Here is a 26,922-nt window from a genome sequence, read left to right as displayed (position 1 = left end):
TCTAGTTGCCTTACTTATTTTTTCCTACACAATCTTACACTTCTAAGTTTTTCCTACACTATTTTACTACCCTATGCCTTATACTTATTTTTCACAGATAGAAATTGAGAAAGGGATAGAAGAAAATTTTGACAGAAGAGAATTTCGCTGCAGCATCGGACATCCTTCCAGTCCGCTTTCCTTTTCTCTCGAGGATAAAACCCCTGCCTCTCAATAATATATATAAAAAATATATATTTTCCATAACACCGGCATGCCTCATCCACTGGCAGGGCTGAACTCAGCACTTTCGCCAAAAACTCTGTAATAAAACTATTATTTTCCTTTATCTTTAGACCCTATTACTTTGTCTTTAGTCCCTGTTCATTTGTCTTTAGTCCCCCCTTCTTTTTTAGTCCCCCCTTTTTTTCTTTAGTCCCTTTTTTCTTTTTTCTTTAGTCCCTGTTCAGGCGCCATTCTGTGGGGCATTTACCCAACCACCCCCACAGTTCCCCAGAGTTTTCTTGAGTGCGAGCAGCAGGAAATATTAGATAGAAGTATTTATTGCGGAGAATATCGCGGAGATAAACAGATAGAAAATAAAGGATAGCCTCGAGAGGGCCTGGAACCTATTCCAACGGGCCCCGACTGTCTCTGCCCCAGGGTTTTTATAGAGACACCAAGGGGTGGAGCAAAAGATCTCCTCCCCCAGCACAGGCAAGTGCAGACCATCTCAGACACCTGCACTCAGGCCCGTGGTCTAATCATCCTCTATGTGGACCTGCTGGGTAAAGCCACAAGGAACCCGAGAACGGGCTCCCACAGCCTATGATACTATATCACTCCACAGAATGTATAAGACATTTTGTATATACATTGTCTTGGGTATTTGAGATTATACTGCCTATGGCATATTGGGAAAAATAAATGCCTTAAATAAGCCACAATTTGTGGTGGTATTTTACTTGTACTGAAATGTGATTTTAATTGTATGTTAATAAATAAAGTTGCCTGGGGGTCAGAGTTTTAGAGCCATAGCAAGTGCGTGGCGGCGGTGGCGCACGCCTTTAAGGACCTGGAGGGCAGTACATACAGGCAGTGACAAGGCAGTCACGTGTTTAGGTTTACAACCAATGAGAAGGCAGAACAGCTAGACTATAAAAAGACATACACACAGGAAGTAGGCCCCTTTTTCGGAGAGCTCTCTTGGCTGAAGCAGGATAGCTGAAGCAGGAAGGGTAAGGCTCTTAGTTCTGACCTCTTGGCTTTCTTCTCTGAATCGGCTCTGTGTTTCTTATTTAATAAGACGGTTGGTTACATCTACATTTGGCGCCCGAACAGGGACAAGAATCCATTAAAAACCGCTTAACTTGGCTTGGCGGCAGGTCCGGTTTCCCGCCAGGGCGGCCGGCTCCCTAGCCCGGGCCCAGGTCGGCTTGGCCTCAGGCCGGACCAACCTTGAGCTACTTGCTTAAAGCCAGTGCTACAGACAACTCAGGCCTGCCCTGCCGAACAGGGCCCCTGCCTGTAAAGCCAACGGTAACAGACCTTAGAGCAATTAACAAAGTAATTCAGCCAATGGGCTCTCTACAATCTGGAATTCCTTTGCCTACTCTGTTACCAAAAGGATGGCCTCTCATAGTTATTGATTTAAAAGACTGTTTCTTTTCAATACCATTACAAGAAAAAGACAGAGAAAGATTTGCTTTCACAGTGCCTACTTACAATAATTCTCAACCGGTTAAAAGATTTCAGTGGAGGGTCCTCCCACAGGGAATGTTGAATAGCCCAACTCTGTGCCAATATTTTGTACAACAGCCAGTGGAAGTGATACGTAAAAAATTTCCTAAATCTATAATTTATCATTATATGGATGATATTTTACTAGCTGACTCAAATGCAGATACTTTAGAAAGAATGTTTGAAGACGTAAAGAAAATTTTGCCTTGCTGGGGATTACAAATTGCTCCTGAAAAGATACAAAGAGGAGATTCTATTAATTATTTAGGATATAAAATAGAGCTACAAAAAATTAGACCCCAAAAGGTGCAAATTAGGAGAGATAGACTACAGACTCTTAATGACTTTCAAAGATTATTTGGAGATATTTCTCATCTACGAACTATTGTTGGGGTAAAAAATGATGAACTGCATAATTTGTTCAAAACCTTAGAAGGTGACAAGTACTTAAATAGTCCAAGAGAATTATCACCTGAAGCTGAGAAAGAATTGGCCTTGGTAGAAAAGAAAGTACATGAAGGGCACGTGGATCGTATTGATCCAAAGCTGGATTGCATTTTGGTTATTTTACCTTCTAGGCATTCTCCTACAGGAATATTAATGCAGAGGGAAGATATTATATTAGAATGGATATTTTTACCAAATAAACCAAATAAAAAGTTAAAAACTTATGTGGAAAAAATCTCTGACTTGATTTGGAAAGGAAAATTGAGACTTCGTCAATTAGCAGGAATAGACCCAGCAGAAATTGTCGTACCTTTAACTAAGGAGGACATTGAAAAATTATGGACAGAAAGTGAACCTTGGCAAAGAGCTTGCAGTAATTTTTTGGGAGAAATTAACAGCAAATATCCCAAAAGTGATAGAATTGATCTTATAAAGAGAGCTGATTGGATCTTGCCTTGAATTGTACGGGAAAAGCCCATATCTGGAGTTCGTACATTTTATACAGATGCCAACAAACAAGGAAAGGCAGGTTACAAATCAGAAAATTTAAGTAAAGTGGTTCAAAGTCCTTATAATTCAGTTCAAAAATCAGAATTATATGCTATTCTGTTGGTATTAATGGATTTTTCAGAACCTCTCAACATAGTAACTGACTCTCAGTATGCTGAAAGAGTAGTATTACATATTGAGACTGCAGAATTTATCCCTGATGCTTCAGAATTAACTTCACTATTTATTCAACTACAAGACATAATCAGGAAAAGGAGTCATCCTTTATATATAACTCACATTCGATCCCATACTGGTCTGCCAGGCCCTCTAGCACAAGGCAATGATGAGATTGATAAGTTATTAATAGGAAATGTGCTGGAGGCCTCAGAATTTCATAAAAAACATCATGTCAATAGTAAAGGTTTAAAAAAGGATTTTTCCATAACCTGGCAACAAGCCAAAGAAATAGTAAAGAAATGTCCTACTTGTTCCTTCTACAATCAAACACCATTACCAGCAGGATGTAACCCAAAGGGTACTCAAAAGAATGAAATCTGGCAGATGGACGTGTTTCACTTTGCAGAATTTGGAAAACTGAAATATGTACACCACACTATCGATACTTATTCAGGATTTCAGTGGGCAACTGCTTTGAGTTCTGAAAAAGCTGATTCTGTAATCACTCATTTGCTAGAAGTTATGGTCATCATGGGTATACCTGCACAAATCAAAACTGATAATGCTCCATCATATGTCTCTGTTAAAATGAAACAGTTTTTTGCTTATTACAATATAAAGCATATTACAGGCATACCACATAATCCTACAGGTCAAGCAGTTATAGAAAGATCAAACAGAACTCTAAAGGATATGCTAAATAAACAGAAAGGAGTAACAAAAACCCCCAGAAACAGACTGCATAATGCTTTATTAACTTTGAATTTTCTTAATGCCAATGAGAAAGGAACAACAGCTACAGAGAGACATTGGATAATAGAAAAAACTACAGAATTAAATCAGCCTATATACTTTAAGGATGTGCTGACCTCAGAATGGAAACCAGGGTATGTGTTACATTGGGGACGAGGTTTTGCTTTTGTTTCTACAGGAGAAGATAAGTTGTGGGTACCATCAAAATTGATAAAGGTTCGATTTGAACAAGAGAAACCTCTTAATTAGAGGAGGTGATAGCTCATCAACCAACATGAACATCCAATTTAAACTAACTTATACCAGTAACACATGTCTTTTCATTTAATCAGATAATAACTTGCCAAAAAGGAACATCCCCAAAATTAGTCTTGGGGAAAGGTTTTTGTTTTTGTCTTTTAGGAGAATGAAGGTTAAGGAATCTGAAGAACACTGGACAAATAAGACAACTGAAGAAAAGGGACAAATCATCTATCCCAGGAAGCAGAGTGAAATGGTGTATGGGTATATATTATCTAAAAAATTTTATATCTTCCTAAATGTTTGTTTCTACTTTTCTCTAAAGATTTAACACTATTGGTCTTCTAATAGTCCCAGTCCAATTAAAATTTAAAGCTGACTTTAGAGTTGGAGAATGGCTCTCTCCTTCTTTAAACTCAAGTATGTTGTTAAAAGGAAAATGCAAACTCCCTGTATCATGCCAGAATAAAAGAGCCATCTTCGCCGGGCAGTGGTGGCGCACGCCTTTAATCCCAGCACTCGGGAGGCAGAGCCAGGTGGATCTCTGTGAGTTCGAGGCCAGCCTGGGCTACCAAGTGAGTTCCAGGAAAGGCGCAAAGCTACACAGAGAAACCCTGTCTCGAAAAACCAAAAAAAAAAAAAAAAAAAGAGCCATCTTCTGCTATGAGACAGGAGAAAAGCCAAATTAATTAAGGGACTATTCTATTACTAATCTCAACTCTTTGATTCTATTCTGATTCTTTAAACTTTTCTTAAAGTATAAATTTTATATCAAAACTTACAAGATTAATATATATAGATATATAGATATATATATACATTTTAAACTTTGTTGAGATATGAATGGTCATATAGAGTACTAATTAATTCTAGAAAAAAGGCTTTAATTAGCTGCATATATATGTCTTTGTGTTCGAGTCTCTTATCAGTTTTCTGCAGGAATTCACGGCCAGGCCTAACATCAACTGAAGTCTCCAGGAAGAAGTTGGGGCCCCACAACAACAACAATTCCACGTGGTCAATAATAACATCACTAAGCTGACAAACATCATCTACAGATCAGCTTTGAACTACAAGGTGCTCAGAGCAATTTTGAGATGACTAGCTGAGATGATCCAGTCTCAAAGACTACTTGAATAAGGACTTGAGATAAACCTTGAACTTTGGCATTATACACAGACTGGATAATGAAGGATATAGTTACCTTTCCTAGAATTTGACAATTAACCTAAAATTTTTCTTTCAGGATAAAGATAACTTCGCCCATACCCAGCAGGAAGCAATTTTAAGAATACGACGCCCACATTCCCAAAGAGGTGGTGTGGGGCGGGTGGTTTTTTGGTCTTTTTAATGGGTTTTGGGTCTGGGATAATTTTCATTGTTTAGGGGGGTTGGTTACAAGTTGTTGTCAAGGGTTAGGAAAAAGACTAAGCAGATTAGATTTAAGGTTCTTATTTTTAAAAAAAAGAGAGAAAGAAAGAAGAAGAAAAAGACAATTGCTAGTTTTAAATACTTTACATTGGATTGGATTGTTTTATATTGTATACAAATTATATATATTGAAATTGATATTGTTAGAAAATGCTATATGTATATTTCTAATTGTACTTATATCGTTCATTTAACAATGCAATTTTCTGATCCTTGAATGTTATTATTACCAACTATTAGGATATAAAGAAATGATAGTTAGTAGTTAGACATTACAATAGAACTTGTAGTCATATTAGATATGTTTTAAAAACTGAGCAGATATATTTTAGATAGGTCATCTTCAAACCCTTCAGAGATTTACAGAATATGGCTTTTAAAATGTTTTAATAACTTAGAAAATTTTTCTTTTTTGTTATGACTATGAGACATGTCGGCTCCTGGCAGTACCAATCTACTTCAGAGAAAATATGGGCATTGAAGAAACTGCGTATGGAGTTAGCTTTCATTGTGGCAAAAGTTAGCCACTGGACAACAAAGTATCCTCGAATCAACTGATGACAAAATGGACAGACAGGACATGAAACAAAGGACTACTGATTCTTGCCTAAACAAGCGTGGTTATGGCTTTATCAAAAGGCATCTTCTGAGGCCAGGACAATATGGCACCATCCCTGACATGGCCTTTGCAACTCGGAAAAGGTACAGTGCCCTTTTCTTCGAAGGCAGCTGAACAGGCAATGGGCCGATGGCTTCTGATGTGCAATGGAACAGCAGCTGAAACAGTTATTCTTGAAGAGTAACTAAGCTCACGCCTCTCAATAGTAGACTGGCATTTGATAGAGGGATGTGGAGAAGAACGGGATGCTGAGATGAAGCCATATGTACACAGCCAAGAAGAATGGACAGCTGAATTAAAAAACCATCAACAATTTCCAGAATTTAAAATCCTGAATCATGACATGACACTAGTGGAATTCAGGTGTTTCTGGTATGTGGACTGCTCTCACCCAATGTGAGGTTGAACTGTTGACCTTGTGTACATCCTACTTCACAAATGAGTCTGTCAGATATGCTAAGCCTATAGACTGAAGATGATGCCCCAGCATTGCGGAGAAACCTCAGGTGACTGTCCAGGCAGCTGGCTGTTTCTGTCAACTCACAAATTTTTTGGAAGTTGCTTGCATGCACTTTCTGTTTTTATTTTTGTTAGCTAATATTATTTCCTTCTTAGGTCTCTGAGGGAGTTGAAGATTAGTTAGTTATAGTTGAAGGTTAGTTAGTTATAGTTGAATATTAATTAGGATAGAAAGTGAATTAGATACATTTTGGACTTAACAAAATAGGATAATGAAATTATTATCTCTGAATTTGTCAAAGACAAATGGACTAGACATTGTTTAGACATTTATTATTTGTATATATTGTATATAGTTATTGTACTTTTGTATATAGTTTTTCTTTTGTTAGTTATAACCTTTTTGTTTTTTTTCCTTTTTATTAAAATAGAAAAGGGGAAATGTGGTGGTATTTTACTTGTACTGAAATGTGATTTTAATTGTATGTTAATAAATAAAGTTGCCTGGGGGTCAGAGTTTTAGAGCCATAGCAAGTGCGTGGCGGCGGTGGTGCACGCCTTTAAGGACCTGGAGGGCGGTACATACAGGCAGTGACAAGGCAGTCACGTGTTTAGGTTTACAGCCAATGAGAAGGCAGAACAGCTAGACTATAAAAAAGACATACACACAGGAAGTAGGCCCCTTTTTCGGAGAGCTCTCTTGGCTGAAGCAGGATCGCTGAAGCAGGAAGGGTAAGGCTCTTAGTTCTGACCTCTTAGCTTTCTTCTCTGAATCGGCTCTGTGTTTCTTATTTAATAAGACGGTTGGTTACATCTACAACAATTGATACACACTTGAGCTTGTACACATAATTTCCAACTTAATTCATGAAGCTATTTCTTTCTTTCTAAATATACCAAAGTGTGAACTTAAAACCCAATGAGCACTCAGTTTTCTTTTCTGAATCTAATACTTAAACTTGGATTCAAACTATTGGGTCAAGAACAGAGGCAAGTAAAATAAAAGCAAGAACACTGGCAAGTCTCTGCTATAAATAAGCTAACACGTAACTGCAAATGCACTTTAGGTCTCCTTACCTGGTTCAGCACCGTCCTGCTAATAGTACAACACTCTACCTGATCCTGACCTTTAAAAGAATCCAAGGACAATCTTTTTCACGGATTAAAAGACCATAAAAGTGACGGTCTGCCACTGCCAGAAGCACCAACTGAACCTCTGCAGAGAATTATTTGCCAAAAGGGAAAAGGAAGAATTAAAAATGACTCTGTAATATGCACCATTCTTAATGAAGGGACTAGAAAAGAAATAAAATATTCTATTAGGTAGGAAGAATTAGGAAACATAGATGGAAGCTGTGCAGCTGGGCGGTGTTGTGCAATTTTGCCTTTAAAAAAATTCTTTATGTGTGGTCAGCAGGACCCTTGACTTTTCCGTTCTAACATGCTTCTACAGTTAAGCGGTTCTGCTCTGCACTCAGCCAGCTGTCCACAGCCACTGCAAATTGATAATGGCTGAAGCTGATGACCAAAATGTCACTGTGAAACTCTTTAGCAATTTAAGGTGTTTTTGGCCTAATATAACCTGATATTAACCCTATTTTTAAATGTATTAGCATCTGCACAAATTCGTAAAGGACTTTCAAATTCTCCTTAACACACAAGATCTGTTTTTCACCCCACAGCAATTGCAGAAAGCAATGCAGAAGCTGAAGGGAAAGCGCTGTGTTGGCCAGAGCTGGGGACACACAGGTTACAGAGAATGCCAGAGCTAGATATCGTGCAGGGCATCAATTCAGAGCACATTCAGGATTCTGTAAATACTGCATGAGTCACTACAGTGCCATGAAAACTATCTAATGTGAATGAATGTGGTCTCCATTTTTCAAAAAAAAAAAAATCTATTCCTTAAGTAATCTTTAAACATCGTAAATATCTCAGAGATCTGTCTGTTAAGAGAAGTATAGTAGTTGGAATAGATGGATCATGTTTTTGAAGTGTGAATATATGTTATTATTCACAAAATGGAATACTGTCAGTTGATGTTGAGTCTCACTACAAATCTAGGAATGTTTAGTAAAGACATTTTTTCTTAAATGTATGATCCCTTATAAAGCAGAATCACATTAGTTCATTATTGGTCACTGAGACCATTTCAGGTCCATGGAACTTGCTTATGAAGTAGTCATGCAGAGCTTGAGACCAATGAGTGTTCCTTTAACACGATGCTATGTGTAATAGGAAATATTCATCTGACTTGCTAAAAACAAAATCTAATCTAGATTTCAAATTTTTTTCTGTGAAAATTTCTAAAAATATAATTAACAAAATACCATGCTTCTGTTATTCACCAATAATTTGCAGGTCCCCATCAATAACTATTAGTAATATTCAACCTTCATACTAAATATATTCTGATATGGTTAATACAGACTTAATCTAGACAATCATCAAACAACATAATATGAATTAAAGAAATGGATTTATTTATAATCCCTATGTATAAACTGACATTCTTATTTCTTTAATGGATTCTGAGTTTTCCAAAACATTAGTGGCTGACCCAGTTTTACACATAAATTGAATTCAACCACATTTAATGGTGAATAATTTCATGAGAAATGTAGCTGTGTTCTCTATCTTTTTATTTCATATGTGCTTATTTACATTTTTTTTGTTTTTGTTTTTTGAGACAGGGTTTCTCTGTGTAGTTTTGATGCCTATCCTGGATCTCATTCTGTAGACCAGGCTGGCCTTGAACTCACAGAGATCCACCTGGCTCTGCCTCCTGAGTGTTGGGATTAAAGGCATGCGACACCACTGCCAGGCTTACATTTCTTTTGTAAACAGAGATCACATTAACAAATTTACTCCAGACAAATGTAACTATTCTCTAGCAGTACCAATTCTTTTAGTTCTAGGTAAACACTTCCTATTTGGAGAATGTTTCAAATACAATGAATTAGTTGTCAGTTGATAATATATGTATGAAATTATAATTCACATAACAGTTAAAAAAAAATCCCCAGGTTCCAGTCATTGTAGTAAATAAAAATGTAGAAAATAAATGAAAGAAATATCTGCAATGATGGATGTTAAATAGAAAGAAAATTAGGTCACTAAGTGAAGACGTGTAATGAATCATCTCGTGTCCTATGTAAAAGAGTATTTGGTGTTTATTTAAAAATGATCTGTAGATGGGAAGTGCATATACAACCATTCATTTTAATCTGAGGAAAACAAGTGATTCTGCCATAATTAACATATCAGCATGAAAACTAGACCATAATTCATTCTGTCTGTTCATTACAATAGTGACTAAAATACTCTACCCATTGAATTCCTAGACTCTAAATAGAGATGAAAAAACCAATATGATGGGGTTAGAGTTCTGAGATTGGTGGTAATACATAAAAAACAATCAAATTTTCAAACACTAACAGTTGGACATAAGGTAGTCATAATTCTTTAAACTTTTTTCTTGAAGAAAAAAAAAGATTTCTGTACATAAAGATTTATTAGTTATGGGTACTAAGTAAAATTTGCTGTGGGTTTAGATAATTAGTATTGAGATATTAATTATTGTGTATATGGATATACTGAAAAAAAAGTCTTTCCTTCTACATTGTAATGTGTCATGAGTCTTTTAGTAATGAGTAATCAACGACACCCTCTATTAAAGGAACAACATTTTAACTTTTTAAAGTAATTGATTTTCCTTGGTACAAATAATTCATTTCATCATTTTGGGAACCAATTCACTGAAATTCTGAAATTGGTAGCATTTTAATATGTAAGTCACATAAATTTTTAAAAGTAGTCTTAATATTTAAATTGAAATAATATGATTTTATACTTTATTCCAATTGATGTTTAATTATAGTAAAAGGAAAGGAGTTTACTCTGTGGGGAGCAACAAGATGCCCACTGTGTTTTCCGGTAGTAATTGTTTTCCTTCTGAGTTATGAAAGACAAGGACAAGGGGGCAAATCCATTGCTTCCCATTCATCTAATAAACATTATAACCTACAATATGACTCTGTTACCCTCTCCCATTTCTGTTTCTCAAGACCACAGAGTTCACGCACATGAGCATAAACACCTGTGCATGACAGGCTCTAATGTGCGTCTTTGGGTGAATGCAGTGCCCATGGCCATAAGGGAATGGATGTGTAATGCCATGCTGATACCAGCCAAGTAATATAATGTGGTGCCGTTAGGAACATTATTCATAGTTGATGAACACATACCTTTTCTCGTGAAACACATACATTTCAGTATGAAATGCATAGATCATTTACTGAAGCACATTTATTATGGCAAAATGTGTACCTCGACTAATGAAACACATAGATCATAAAGTAAAATGATTATACTTAGATTGAACAGATTTAACCATTTATGGATATTTTGAGGACAAACCAGTTTAGCTAGTAGAGAAAAATTGAATTTAGAAAGAAAAAAAAATTATATGAGTTAATTTGCTAATACTATTTTGTGCTTGACATATGCTTTAAAATAAGCCTATTCCATATATCTTTAGCTTTACAGTTTCTTCTATGATTACATATGCACAGTTAATATGATATAGCATTTAGCATCTTTTTGACGATGTTAACCAGGATTGAATATGAGTAGCAGGGAAAGTCTGAAATATGATGTTTAAAGAAGGCAGGAGGCATTTGAGGGTGCCAATTTATTGCTTCTTTTCAAATAGAATTTAGTACTTGCACTTTGACACAACTCTATTCTGGGACTAGCAGCATATCTTGACACATCTACCTTTATCTGAAGTAACAAATGCCAAGGAAAGCCAGAAATAGGATGTGAGCCAATGCCCCTGCCCCTGCAGGGTCAGCAGTAAGCTATCAATTCCCACTGTATAAATTCAGTCAGTTCAGGCTCTCTGATACCCTGAGGAATACAGTGGGTCAAACATTTTGTTTATGACTAAGGAATCCCTCAGTACATCCAGCTTGGACCATAATCCTAACTCAGCAAACTGGGAATAGATGTGAATTCCAGGCTCCTGCTTTATTGAGAACATAATTCACATAGACAAACATTGGACTGAAAAGCTTTGCAAGATTGATCTGATTTGTTTATCGCTATGTATTGCATATGAAAACCTGCCTTACCCAGGACTCCTCTGGTAGCTCTGCACAATGGCCTCTGAACGTTTCAGCCATTGTTTTGAAAGGAGAAGTGAGATAAAGAATTATCTCCTTTATTTTGCGTCTTTTTTATTCTGTTAATACAATATACAGAGAAGAAACAGGGGAAGGTAAGATCAAATATGAGAAATTACTCATTACAGTAAACAGAGCCTTACTGTGCATGTAATAGAAAATGAATGTTTGAGTTCATTGTTCAGTGCAATGTATCAGCCCAAATTGTTTATCTGCAGAAGAAACCAGTCTTACTTTTCCCTCTTTTCTCTCTTCAGGACTTCCCCTGAACCACACTCTTCATTTAGAAGGAGGAGTTGCCCCGTTGTTTACAGCTGACTGTTGAATTGCTACCATTGCCTTCAACTTGAAAACCTGACTACAGATGTTCATTCTATTTGAAAGCTACTATTTTCTAAAATTTACTTACAGTGCATCATCATTCAATCTTTCATTTGTAGATGGTTTGTTTATTTCCCCTCCCCCATGCTGTGCAGTGCAGTCCTTGGATACAGAGGTGTAAGACATAAAACTGGATTAACTGGAATATTCAATGTGATGCACAATGGGTTTTTCACCGAGATACTCCACTCCTCCTTAAGTTATAGACGCTCATTTCATTATTCAGTGAACTCTCCAGTGACCCTGCGATTTCACTATATAATTTATGTTTCCTGATACAATTCAACAGTGTAATCTTATGATTTATGTGCTTCATTTATAATTTGATCATCTCAGTATAATGCATGTTTTTCTACATGATTTATGTACTTTATCCTATAATATATGTTTCTCTATGTGATATATGTTTTCATCAGCTATGTATTATGGCATTGTTGACACATTCCTAGCAAAGGAGGCAGAATATCCCAGCCTGAGGGGAAGTCAGGGGTTAATTGCAATCAATTCACCTTCCACACAATTACACTTTCATCTGTGAGGGCTTGTGAAGTGAGTCAGCTTAACAGGGCAGCAGCAGGGAGGCACCTGTGCCAGTGTCCCTGTTCCCTAGATCCAAGAAAAAGAAAATCCCTGCAGCAGATCAGACCATCAGAGCTCTACACTTCGGTTTTCTCTGGAAAAGAAAAAGGCCATTAATCACACTTCAGCCCTTCTGATAGAACCCGATTCATGCTATACCAAATGCGTTTATAGAAACGCTGGAAACAATAAACTTTCATTGCAAATAAGCAATTTTCAAAAAAATAGTTATTTAAAAATCATATTGCAACAACCACAAATCTTTGCAGAAAACATGTTGAGACCATCATTCATTAAGCTCTTTATTACAGCAAATGTCACGGAGTTGTGTGTCAGGCATTTCCATGTAGAAGGTTTCTTTTCTGCTATAGTCACCCATTGAATACTCGTGTACTCAACAGACATGCATTAAGCAATTAATTTGTTCCAAACAAATATAAAGCAGACCAAAAGCCCTGGCTTCACAATACTGACATTCTATGGTGGGAAACAAACACTATGTATACTGGATGAAAAGGAAAATAACATGGTAGATTATGCAGCAAGACAAAACACAGAAATAGAATAAAAAGTCCTAGGTGGGTGGTGATGCTTTTGTTTAACTTAAGTCTACATTGTATTTAGATTTCCCTAATTTTCATCATTCTTAAGACTCTCATACATGTATATAATGAATGTATATAATGAAGTATGTTCATATATATCCACCTATTTCCTCCTCCAATTCCCCTCTACCCCCTCCTAAAATGTTCCCCTCCCAACTTCGTGTCTTATTCAAATATAAGCCCTTGAGTCCAGCTGCTGCTGCCTATGTGTGCACAGGTGTGCTGATGTTTTTTGAACTAAGTAGGGACTTGCAAAAGCTTTGCTAAAAAAGGAGACATGTGAACAAGGAAGCAGGAGGTGAGAGAAGTGTGGCCGTTAGCATGTGGATAGGAAACTAGTGTGGTCTAGAATGAATGAGGAGATCACCACGCCAAGAAAAGGATGAACATGAATGTAAGTAGAGGGAGAATCTTCAGGAAAGCATTAACTAAGAATAGATCAAGAAGTACCACGTAGAAATTGTAAATATCTTGAAGCTTACTCTGTATAAGATGGAAGGCCTGCCATGGAAAATGAAGTACCAACAATGGCCTGAGCTGCCTCTGCTTTGCAGAACCATTCTGTGTGGGCTACACACGGCTATAGACAAACACAGAAAGGTGGGCCAAGGGACAGTGTAGAGTTATTGCAAAAGTCGGGGCTAGAGTGTCAGTGGGTCAATTAAGGGTGGTATCCATGGAGATAGTGAAAATTATTCAGAGCCTGGATATTATTTCAAGTTAAGCTGACAATATTCTCTAAGGGACTGGCTGGAGTGTGAAACAGAGTCCAACTTATTCACAAGGACATTCAAGTAGAAGATTAAAGCAAATACTTCAGGCCTTGCTTAATACATTTATTTTACTGTTAAAATTAGTAAAAGAAGATGGGCTGCATGGTTTTTCACATGGAAGTTGTATATTGATAGCTAGAGAATTAAGTAAGCTCGTGCTTGTTTTCTTGATGTAGACTCATATCGTTATTCTCATCTCTTTGTTCAGCGAATTTCTATTGCCTTTCTTTCTACCCTTATTTAGTCTCCAAAAAGGTTGGTTGAATGCATGTGTGTGTTTTCAGATGTGTGATTACTTTTAATTTAGAAATACAAACAACAGAATAGATGAAGAAACATAAATGTCTATAGTTACAATGTTTTGTCTAATAAATTGAAATCATTTCACACAATTATGTACTTATTTTTTCTTTCCTCAGTACATATATGAAATACCAATAGTTTATAATCTGTATAAATTATTTTCAATCTGCTAATGATACAGATATAAATTTAAAAGCTTTATAAAAGGAATTATGTTAATTTTTATTGTTAAAGTAGGATGGTGTTTCTTTAGAATTTTTGTAAAATTTTCACTTGATTTGTATGCAGGTTTTAAACAACAAGTAATTTTTGTTTATTGTCTGCGCAAAAACCCAAATAACAATACTTACTTTGGTATTTCCATCTAAGACAAATTTCTTTTTTATTGTTTGAGAATTTCATACATACATGCAGATAATATGTTCTTATAAAATCCACCTGTGGTGATATATTGTGTGCCCCAATATATTGTGCATCCTAATAAACTTATCTGGGGTCAGAGAACAGAACAGCCACTAGATAGATTTAGAGACCAGAAAATGGTGGCACTCACACCTTTAATCCTAGCATTCGGGAGACAGAGATCCATCCAGATCTCTGTGAGTTCAACGCCACACTGGAAAAAGCCAGGCGTGGTAACACACGCCTTTAATTCCAGGAAGTGATAGCAGAAAGCAGAAAGGTATATAAGGTGTGAGGACCAGGAACTAGAACCAGGTTAAGCTTTTAGGCTTTTAGCAGCAGTTCAGTTGAGATTCATTCCAGTTAAGGACTGAGAGGCTTCCAGTCTGAGGAAACAGGACCGGCTGAGAAGTTGGCGAGGTGAGGTTAGCTGTGGCCTGTTCTGTCTCTCTGATCTTTCAGCATTCACCCCAATACCTGGTTCCTGGTTTGTTTTTATTAATAAGATTTTTTAAGATTCATGCTACATCCACCCCATTTCTGTTCCTATCCCCCTACACACAAGTTTTCTCTTTCAACTTTGTGTACTTTTTATATTTTTTAAAATTACTTTTCATTTATCCGTAGAAAATTTTATGCAGTATATTTTTATCTTAATCTCTCTAGTTCCCCAACTCCTCCTAAATTCTCTTGTCACCCACCCAACCAACTTCACGTGTTCTTTCTCTTAAAGAAAAAGAGGAAGAAAGGAAGGAAAGAAAAGAAAAGAAAAGAAACCACTAATAAAAACACATGGAAAACAATTTGTGTTGGCAAGCTACTCCCTAATATGGGGCCTGTCCCAGAGTGTGATTGATATATCCAGTATCATTCCATTGATAAAAAATTGTTTTTTCCTCTCCCAGCAGCTATCATTTGCAAATAGCGTCTTGGCTAGTGGTGGGACTTTGTGCCTACCTCCTCTCCTTCATGCTGGGTTTTGTCTAGCTTGAGCTTGTGTAGATCATGTGCATGATATCACAGTCTCTTTGAATTGATATGTACATCTACCCCTTTGTGTATGGAAACTGCTGTTTCCTTAAACTCATCTACCACCTCTGGCTCTTACAATCGTTTTGCCCCCTTATTTCCATAGAGCTCTGAACCTTATAGGGGAGATGTGATAAATACAGGGCTGAGTGTTCTGAAGTCTCTTACTCTCTGCACATTGATGGTCTCTGTGTTAATCACCATCTACTGCAAGAAGAAGCTTTTCATATGAGAGTTCAGCAATGTACTGATCTATGTGTAAAACACTATGTTATTAGGAGTCATTTCATTGCTATGTTCATTAAACAGATAATATTGGGTTTTCCTCTAAGCCCATGACCTATCTAGCCTCGAGTTCTTGTCCTCATTAACAATATCAGGAATGGGTTCCATCTCATGGAGAAGGCCTTAAATTCAATTTAATAAAAATTATTCCAGTAGCATCTGCCCCATGATTGTACCAGTGACGATGTCTTCTAGGTGGGTAATTATTATAGCTCACAAGGTTTTGTTTAGTTAGTCTTGAAAAATACTGATTATTTGAATTCATGTAAGTCACTCCACAAATTCTTAGAATAAAGGTCTTAAAATAATTCTAATTATGAGTTTTGAAAGTACAAATAATTAGTGGTGGTATTATAAAAATCTTTCTCAATTTTTATACAAAATATTAAATCTTAATGATAGATCATCCCAACGTATAATAACTATTTTTATTAAAGTTACATTAAATAATATATTCAAAGAGAAATGAGAGAGAATAGAAAAGTATATGAAAATAATTGTCTCCTTTTGTTGCCTAATATAAAAGTTTGTTCTATTATAGTTTGAAAGTATAGCTTTATAATGTGTGTTGATATAAAAACCTACTAGCAAGATTCTAAAAATTCCTCATTTTTCTGAATTTGAATATAAAATTTCTGTGATACAATCTCCAATCTTTCCATGCTGCATCCCCAGGGCACAGACTTAGCCCCCTTGCTTCTACCTTTGAAAACAACACAAAAGGCAAATGGTAGCCTGTATGGACAGGAAGTGATCAAGTAGAAAATCCCTTGCTCATCATTAAAAAAGACAATCGGTAAAATTAAAAGGGAAGAATCCAGGCATGCACATTTCCACTCAACTGACCTATCTGAGTGCTTCTTGTGTACTAGCCAATGTCCTGATTTTCAGGGTTGAATAATAAGCGTGACGTCCCAACTCCAAAGCAGACTCTCTACCCCACCAAGGAGCCAGTTATTTATAAAAGTGTGTTGGAGCTGTGACAAAAGAATGCCTAAGGTGCTAGAAACTATGAACTAAAGTCATGGAAACAGCTAGTCATCTCGAAGCAAAAACTTCCTGTGACAGTTTTTGGAAAAGGTGAGATGCCAACACAGATGCAAAGGATGATAAAGGACAACCAACTTAGAAGAAAAGGTTAGTGAGGAAGGCTAGAACATTAAAGGAGTGAGGAGGTGGTGTTGGTCAAATTGCCAGGTCTTCTAAACTTAAGCATCAACTCACAGGGCTTGATCTGAAAGGGTGTGCAGAGAGCAGATTCCCAGAGTTTGGTGACCAGAAGGTCAGATTTACCCTGAGGGTCAGAATTCACCTTCCTGTGTGCTGGATACACAGGTGGGTGGATGGGTTACAACTATGATCCTTGCAGCTTTGTATGATGAGAAGGACTCAGGTAGGCCAAAGCCCTAGAATAAGCCACCTCAGACCATAGACCTTTGTGCTCATTGTTGTCACTGTGTGGATATATAATCACTTCCTGCAATGTTGGGACCTGTAAGTTAAAATATTGTCTTTCCCATGGTAAGTCTTCAATTTCACCTGCCAAAGGTCTGGTTTAGTAGGACTGAAACCTGCTTGTTCAAGGTGCAGTTCTTCTCCCAAACAGGACTGGTCTGTTTTTTGCTGGAAAGGAAAGGGGTAGCAGAGCAAAAAAGGGAAGTGTAGGTTTCCCTTTGCTAAGTCCATCTGTTTGTGGGCAATGTGTGAGGCTGCAGCAGACTTTGAGTATGCTGGAAGCCTCCTTAACACTGCTTTTCACACCAAGTCAGTGAGCAACTGATGAGAACGTTGGTGTATCTGCAAGGAGGAAAGAATGAAAATCTCATAGCTGCAGACAACTTCTAGTACTGCTCATCCGGGACACACAGAGATGGTGTCTAGTTCTGAGAATTCAAGAAAGGAGAAAGTTCTAGTGATCCAGCCCATCTTCCATTCAGTCCTCAAAGTTTCTCCAGCCCTCCGTATGTGGGAAACGATGTTTGTATCACATTTAACTGAGGCTTTTCAACAAATGCTTTTATAGTAGGTACAACAGTCCAAGAACTACTCTGTCTTAAGGAAAAAAGCTTACGTGTTTGTATGTGTATGTTTGTGGGTGGACTGTTGCGCCCATGTGTCACAGCAGGCTCACAGAGCTTAGACGGCAACCTCTGGTGTCAGTCCTCACTTCCATCTTGTTTGAGACAGAGCTGCAGCTAGGTAAGCTAAGACAGTTCGTAGACATCCAAGGTTCCTCATGGCTCCATCTCTTCCTTCTGTAGGAGTGCTGGGATTACAGACTTGCACTTTACATGAGTCCTAGGGATTCGAACCCATGTCCCCAGGCTTGTTCAGGAAGCATTTTACTAACTCGTTCCTATCCTATTCTAAGTTGTTAACACATTTTTACACCCCACATCAACCCAAAGAAGTTGGCTTGATAGAATCTATAATTCTTCCAATTTTAGGAATGAAAAAGCAGATTCAGAGTGGGTAGTAATTGAACAAGATTGCACAGCTATTAAGTAACGTTTGCCTTCAGAATCTAGAACTTTGTATTGTCTCATAGAATGCCAATATCTATATAATGTGATTCAAGCATAACAGAGAATATAATAGCATCATATTTAATGTAACTTGAGACACATGTTTAGATACACAAATCTTTCAATTAGTAGTGTTTTTACTTTCAGTGGTGTTCACTCTTGGCAATCTGATCCAGATAGCAAAAGACTTCCTTAAATGTTAATAATTATGCAGAACCTGCATTAGCCTACATGAAATCTTCTAGAGGTTTCTCATAGCTCGTAAAATTAAATGTTCAGTTGCTCTTATGGTATGTGAAATAACCCTTCCAGCCTCTACTTCACAGGCTCCCAAGGTCTTTCAGTGCACAAAGCACTCTAGTGCATGTGTTTTCTTCCTGCAGCAGGGTCTTTGATGGTACCATCTTCATCATGCAGGTCAGCCTCTAACACTATCTGTCAGAATTTTCCCATGTCCACTGAATAGATCCTTCCCATGTCTTCTGTTTAGTGTTGACCACAATATTTATCTTTAAAACTATGTTATTTGTTCACATAACTATTCATTCCCCATGCCTACCTTGAGAATCCTGACACAATAAAGGGTGAAAATTCATCCACTGCTCATTTAAGTGTGAGTGTGATAAAACCTAGAACGCAGGCACATTTTCTTGAACATTAGTGCTCAATACTTTCCCTTTAAATAAAATGAATGGATTATCAAGGAAATAGATTAGCTAAAAGCTCCCATTCTGTCAATAATAAAATTGTGTTTACCTTCTGAAAAAACTTCACTCTAATGGTGAGCATAAAATGAGTGATTTATGAAATTCCCTAAGCAGTACAGAATCAATATAATGCAATGCACAGAACTTTGAAGTCAAACAGACCTGCTTAGAATCCTAAAATTGTTAATTAGAGGCTTTATGAATGAGGGCAAATTATCTGATCTATTTATGCCATACATTCTTCGAATTTTAAATTAGAATAATTATAAAGTGCACAATATATAGATTAAATAAAATAGTTTATAGTAAACTTATCATAGAACTTGTTGTTCAAAGAACTGCTAGCTGTAATTATTACCACTCTAAGGAAATTAAAGTCAAATTTCCCTTATTTTATGTTGAATCAATGGATAATAAACAGACAACCTGAATTATCAGTTTTGAAGTGAAACCATTCTTTTTGTTGTCTGAAATATTTTGTGGTAGTTTTTATTAAGACAGTTTGGGGAGGGCAAAGGTGTTTCCCACACATAGCTTGGCATTTCCTCTGAAAGTTCAGGAGTAAAGGAATAACGGCTCAATTTCAAGTGATGAAAATTTGAATCCAATCAGACATATTTTATGGGTGATATTAAAATGAAAACAAAAATTAAATCATAATGGTTTTTTTTCAGCTAAATGCAAGCATGTAAATATTAGCCAACATTTTCAAAAGTATGAATCCACGCCATAAAAATATCTAAAACATTCCTATTTAACATGTTCAACCTATATCAATATTCAACTATAAAAATGTATAAGGCTGTATAATGCATAATAATAATGTCATGTGTAGATGGAGGCTTTTCTCTGTCTTACCCCATCCTGCAGCCATTTCCAAATTATCACTCAGATAATATCAAACATATATAATTAATATGTATTAATTGTGAATGTTTGGCTGACAGCTCAGGCTTATTACTAGCTAGCTCTTACATTTAAATGAACCCATATTTCTTATCTACGTTTTGTCATGTGGTTCCTGGCTTGTTATCTCATTTTCTATATGTCTTGCTTACTAGGTGGCTGGCTGGCATCTACCCTGGCTCCGCCCTTCTTTGGCTCCAGTTTGATTGTACTGCCGAACTTTATTCTGCCTGCTATTGGCCAAAACAGCTTTATTTATCAACCAGTGAGAGCAACACATATTCACAAAAAGATCATCCCACAGCAGTCATGCAACCATATCTACTTAGCAACTTAGTGACGACAATATGGATGCCATTATTTTGGTGACTTCATGGTTATATAAAAGGAGTAAAAAAAGAAGCATAAACTTTTTAAAAGAATTTTTTACCCCCCACTTAAGGGACAAATTATATCATTTATCTGTCTTAATAATAATATGTCCTAAGTGGTCATCCTTCAGAAAGCTTAGCATTTATGCTTACGTGAACTATATCTGGTAAGTCTGAGGATTCATTTATAATCAGTATGACAATGGAGCTTGCATTATTTCCCAAACTCATAAGCACCTCATTGGCCAGTACTCCGTGTACAGTAAACACAGGACTTTATCTTACAATTTCCTGTACTTTTAATCAATTTGAGCCCATTTGTCATCTTTCCCATAATAAAAATAAAATACCTCTTAATTTCTTTCCGAAGTAAAACTTCACAGAAACTACAAGTTAAAAAGAAAATCACATATTACTGAAGCTGAAATATATATTGACCGTTAGTATAGTCAGTCAATCGTAATTGACTGATGTGAGCAGAAGATAGAAATGGGTTAGCTTGTTTAGAGACAGGGTCTTCAATTAATGTCCGTGGTCAGAAACTAGAAATGTCCTTGGTTCTGTCCTGGCTATGGGCCAGAGATGGTGAATAAATCCTGGTTCCTGGTCTGGATTCTTGTTATTTCTTTTTCTCTAACAGAAACTGGAGACTTGAGGGGGTGACTGGAACTCTAGTCCAGGAGCTGGAGGGATGGCTTAGCTGTTAAGTACAATGGTTGTCTTCCAGTAGACCAGGGCTCAATTACCAGTACCTACTAGCAACTTAGAACCACCTGTTTGTAACCCCAGTTCCAAAGGATCTGATGCCCTCTCTGGCCTTCTTGGACACCAGGTACAAATGTAGTGCGTAGACATGCATGCAGAGAAAACACACACCAAAAAAAAATTAAAATTTCACAAAGAAAAACAAAAACCCCTCATCAATACACTAAGCTCTTATGGAGAATAGCTTTGGATTGTATCTCTGTATCTATATCTTCACGGTAAAAATGTGTTATATGGATTCTTCAATTTTATCTAACTTTCTAAATAATTTCAAGGTCTCAGGTCTTGAGAGAAAATATTATAATAGTAGGTCATTGAGGATAAACTCCTCCCTCTAGGTCAGCTTTGGGCCACATTTCTGATTTCCCTGGTAAAACTAGAAAGGTAGACATCACCTTGGCCACTGCTCAGGCCTCCTGGTTCAAAGCCTAGTATCTGCTTCTGACCCTGGGCAAAGACATGACATTCTAGTCTGCTTCAAAGATGAGTACATCACATGCTATTGTCTCTTCCCTCAAGAGTTAATCCAGCTAGGCCTGTCAATCATCTGGCCAGGAGTCCAGTCTCCCTACCCCCACATGACCCCTTCCCTGCAAGAAATCTGATTCACCTGAAGACATGCTCAAAGAGTCAGGAAAAATAATTATCCCCTTAATGAGATAGTGTAGTAAGCACCTCCCCTCCCCGAACCCCTCTCCTGTGGAACTGTTCGCAAAGCTTCCATTGTGTAGCACTGCAGTATTCCTCCTCTTCTGGATACTGTCCAGAACCTGGTTATGCTTTCTATAACACTCTAGACTTCCTCATTTGTTCCCTGACACTCTCCCTGCTCTCTGCCATGAGGCTGCTTACTGACCGCCATGGCTGAACTTGTCTGTTATTTTGGACCAGGTTGAAAAGCATTATCTTTCTCTTTTCCCCTTTTCCATCTCCGTCCTTCCTCCTGGCTGCTGCTAAGACATGCAGTCTACCCTGGTGTTTTCCTCTCAACTCTACTAAATCTGTTCGCAAGTTTTCTTCTGAGCCTCTTTCCACATTTTCATTAATGACAGTAGGCACTCAAAGGAAGGAACCTCAGTTTCCCCTTTGAAATATTTGACAGCCTTTTATAATAAATAGCTGGGTAGCGGTGGTAAGCATAACTCTTCAAGTGCACATACCTAGGAAAGTCACGAAAGCAAGATATGCAGGATGATGGCACACACCCCAGTCTACCTGTATTGTAAGAAGTGATCTAGCAGTGTGACTATCTATATACAATATCTATGATCTGTAGTCTTGTAACAATTCCCAAGCAGGAAAAGTTTAGAGAAAATGTCAAATCCTAAGAAGGAAATGGCTTGGGGTGAATTTTCCATGTCTTTGCTTATTAATCTATTTTGGGAAAGCCATGTCATTAGAGCTTGCCAGTCATGTTTCTGCAGAACAAAATTCCAGTGTTAGTGCATGCATGCAGAGGGTTACCAGCTATGTTCAGCATTCCAAACCTAAGGAGAAACTCATCCTTGGCTTGTGCCCTGGCTTCAGGGTTCATGGTCACACTCATCACAAGCTGACTCCTGGCTAAGAAAAAAAGCCTTTCTACATGGATTGCTTCCTCTCCAAATTAAAACTCACAATGCACATGGAAAATGTTCTTAAGGGGAGAATTTTGTTTGTTTGTTTGTTTGTTTCTAAAAGAAAAACAGCCCAGCAAACTGGAAAAAAAAAGCTAGTGGCTTGGGGGGGGGGGGTACAGTTATCAAGCTAGCTATATATAAAGCCCTCTTTGCTGTTCCTGCCAGATTTCCCACTCTGGCAGCTGTGTGGAGTTTATAACTCCAAAGGCTTAGATTGTCTTGCATTTATCAAATTGTCTTCTTTTCCTTTCTGGTTTTTTCGTTGATTGGAAGTGAATGTGAAAAAGGTTTGATTTTTGTTTATTTATTTATTTTCTTTAGAGTCTGTCCAGGAAGAAAGGGAATATTTAAAAGGTCCAAGCAAACAAACTGTTAAACTGCAAGCAGCGAGACACAACATAGCTCTCTTTACACGAGGCTTGGGAGGCATTTTCCTGAACTGTCTGGGAAACAGCTATGTAAAGCTCAGGGATTGAGGGAGTTGAAGTGAGAAGGCACAAAATTGTAATGCTTCCCAGAGTGATCGAGCTCAGCTCTGTCCCCCAAGGCGCCTCCCCTCCCCCTCTGCCCCTGCTCCTCTAATGAGAACACATTAAACCTTTCTCAATGCCCTGATGTGCTCTTACACGGCACAATCCTTGCATTGCAATGCACACTGCCGTCCGAGAATTTCTAACATTATAAAGTGAGAGAAAATGCTTTCTAGACAGCTCATCCAGCCCTCCCCAGCTCTCAGCAGGGATTTAAGTGTGTCTACTTCCACTGAAAGTAAATGCATGCTTTTGCCCCCAACTAAAAGGGACTTTTTCCCTGATTTTTTTTTTCTCACAAAGGCGTCTGTATATCCTCCCTGAATCTCACCCATGTACTGTGGACATTGTCAGAATTTAGAATTGTAAACCACACACACACACACACACACACACACACACACACACACACACACAGAGTTTGTGTATTGGTTTATAATGCCTTCACATCTATTCCCTTGCACACGTTGCCAATTATGGTGAAGTTCTTTGTGGAGATAAAATATTTAGCTGAGAAGGCTGGGAGTGCAAATTAATTTTGGGAATAATTCCATTTAATTTCAACTTTAGTTGTGTATTCTCTTAACTTCAGGAATCAAACATTCTGTTTCCAAAAAAAAAACATTTCTTTTTTTAAATTCCTCTATCACACTTCTTGTGAATTAAGTGAAGACTTGTGTAAGTAATTAACATGAAGGGGCCTCTTCATAAGGATGTTTAAGATTACTTGGTCTATTCAGAGTCCAGAATCTCCCAATTTTACGCCCATGGGAAAATGCCTTCTAAGGCTTCACTTTCTTTAGCTGCTCAGCCCTAGGAGTTTCAGGGACACCAACCAGCCCTAGAAAGAGCAGGCAATAGCATCAGAACTTTACTCTGACCAGTGGTTCAATGCTGGGAGAAAGTTAGGCCAATGCTAAAGCCCCTGCTAATGTCCTAGACCACTCCTGTGCTGAATGAATTTCACCAAAGTCTGTGAAACACTGACCTGACAAAAATGAATACACCTAATTGTGACTTTAAGCCTGGTGGAAGTGTGGTTGAGGTGGTGCAGGCAGGAGGTGTGGAGGTTTATAGTTTCAGGTTGTCGAGGTGACTCCTTTGCAGCTGCTAGAAATTTAAGAGGACCTTCCCTACTCTAATAAGGAATGCATCCACTAAAGCAAGCCTAGAGTTGCAAGTTAGAAGAAATGCAGTAATTTAATTTGTAAGCTTTCAACCAGCTAGCAGAGTTGGTGTATGCTGGGATCATATGACAGGGACATGTAGTTGGCTTAGGGTTAAAAAAAACAAAAGGGAGGTGAATTGTTAACTGACACCTGGGCAGTGGAACTCCAATCAAAATCAGGAGGCCGACCATCAATACTTGTACTTTCCTTGCCTTGCACTTCCCTAGGCTTGTTTTTGAGAGGAAAAATATGCCCCTCCCCCTTCAGGCAATAAATGAACAGCTCTGTCAGTCTCAGGCTGTTTCCCTGACACTGATGGGACCAGTCCAGAGAGAAGCAATCAAGCAGAGTGTTGGCTGCCTTGAAGACAGACCTGCTGAATGAACAACTTGCTATTTTTTTTTTGTTTCATTTGCTTTTTTGCCAATTATTTCTTGGTCTCCCTCCTGTTGGTATAACTTCTATCTAATATAGTTTATTCAAACCAGCCAAAATTATTGGCTAACATCTATGTACAAGGAAATAAAGAAATGCACTGACAATTGGGAAAAGTGGATAATAACATAATCAAGTTCTCCTTTCCTTAGGTTGAGGAGGGAATTTTCACCCCGTCTGTGATGAGGGGGATTGGCCCTGTACAGAGGGCTGACACTGGTCCCAGATGTTCACTCAGTCTTCAGCTTGTCCTTGGTTATTCTAGGATCCCAAAGTGGAGTCCATCTCTTTTTTGCAAACAGAAAAAATTTACTGAGCCCAAGAGCATAAGGAGAAATATAAGCTCTCATAGTCATGTGTTGTAAAAGTTGGTAAAATCTGCAGAAAGTGACCAAATGAAGTGGCTTCTTCTACCTGAGAAAACAAGGGAGGAGAAGGATACGAGACTTGGGGTTTAGTGTTTGATGCCTTTGCTGGTCCAGCCCTTCCATTAGTTCTTTAATTTGCCATCCTAGACTCAGAGCCAGCAAACACAACGAATTATGCTAAACATTTGGAGTTTAGAAGGAAGCCAACTCTCTCTCACTCTCTCTCTCTCTCTGTCTCTCTCTCTCTCTCTCTCTCTCTCTGTCTCTCTCTCTGTCTCTCTCTCTCTGTCTCTCTCTCTGTCTCTCTCTCTCTGTCTCTCTCTGTCTCTCTCTCTCTCTGTCTCTCTCTGTCTCTTTCTGTCATACACACAGCACACACACACACACACCTTTTCTAGAGATAAGAATGCCTAGCTTCTGCAGAGTCCCTTAGATTTCTGCAAATAGTTGCCTCATTAAATATTCCTTCCTGGTCCAGCATCCTTTAGATTCTGGCTCTACTTTTTGAATCTGAATGCTTTAGTGGGCCAAGTGAAAAGTGTATAGGTCCAACATCCAGGTACTCCACCTGCAGTTGCTTAGAACAATGCTTATTGCAAAGTTCGTCTTAGAAGCTCACTGTGAGTGTCATCTGGCTTTCAGGAAACAATCAGCCACGCAGTTCTGACAAAGGCATTTACCAAAAGATTTTCACTTTCCCAAGTTTGTTCAAAATTGACTTTGAGATTTTATTGCTCTTTGCTTCCCTTCCCTGAATAGAGTGGCTTTCTTTTCTTGCCTTGTGCTCAGCTTGAACATACTAGAAAACAAAAGTAAATACACAGGTATCACAGGAGACAGGTCTGAAAAAGTCATGTGTTTGGCATATTCTAGTTAGATAATTTGACAAGGAAAATTCTAGTCCTGATTGGATGCTGTAATTATTTCCTTTTTGCTAAGGTAACCTTCCTTGATAAAACACACGCCAGATGCACCTTTAGCATGCTGTAACTGCCCCTGTGTGGCCCTCCTGTCACCGGGGCTGTCCTTCCTCCCTGTCTATTTTCATTTCTGTCCTCAGCTTTTATGCGTACTTAGGATAGCAGAGGAAATAAGATGGATTCAAAAGGCACCTCACAGATATAGCTACTTCTTTTTCTGATTATTAGTAATCATGGGAACTTTTTGTAGAGCACCTAAAATTCAAATGCAGCCTCGGGGAGACAATAAGCCTTTGTGTACGTTGAGTGAAGCCTCCCATTCTCCTTTGTTGTCTGGACGTATTTCACCCTTCTGTCAAAGTGCGGCCACTCTAACCTCTCCTCTAGCACCGCTGGCTTCTCTCCAGTCTCCAAAATGTGTGTTTGACTCCCATCTGACACCTTTATCGGATACAGTCACAACACTTCTCTGCATAATAAGCAGGCGTTCCCTCCCCAGCAGAAAGGTAATTAAAAAAATGTTTAGATTTTTGTTTTCATAGCTGTAACAGTATAAATGCAACTTCTGCTCAATTAAGCTCCAGTGCCAGTGAGAGGGGGAGGGGAGTGACGGGTCTTTTAATAGGAGAGCAAGTTCTATGCTTCTGTCTCAGCCCTTGAGATGCCGGTTTGTGATTTTTTTTTCCCTCCCCCACGGAAAGGAATCTTTAAATAAAGATGTCTTCAT

The sequence above is a fragment of the Peromyscus eremicus genome, chromosome 6 (assembly GCF_949786415.1).
Source record: "Peromyscus eremicus chromosome 6, PerEre_H2_v1, whole genome shotgun sequence".
Taxonomy (NCBI): domain Eukaryota; kingdom Metazoa; phylum Chordata; class Mammalia; order Rodentia; family Cricetidae; genus Peromyscus; species Peromyscus eremicus.
Note: the sequence above shows the minus strand (reverse complement) of the source record.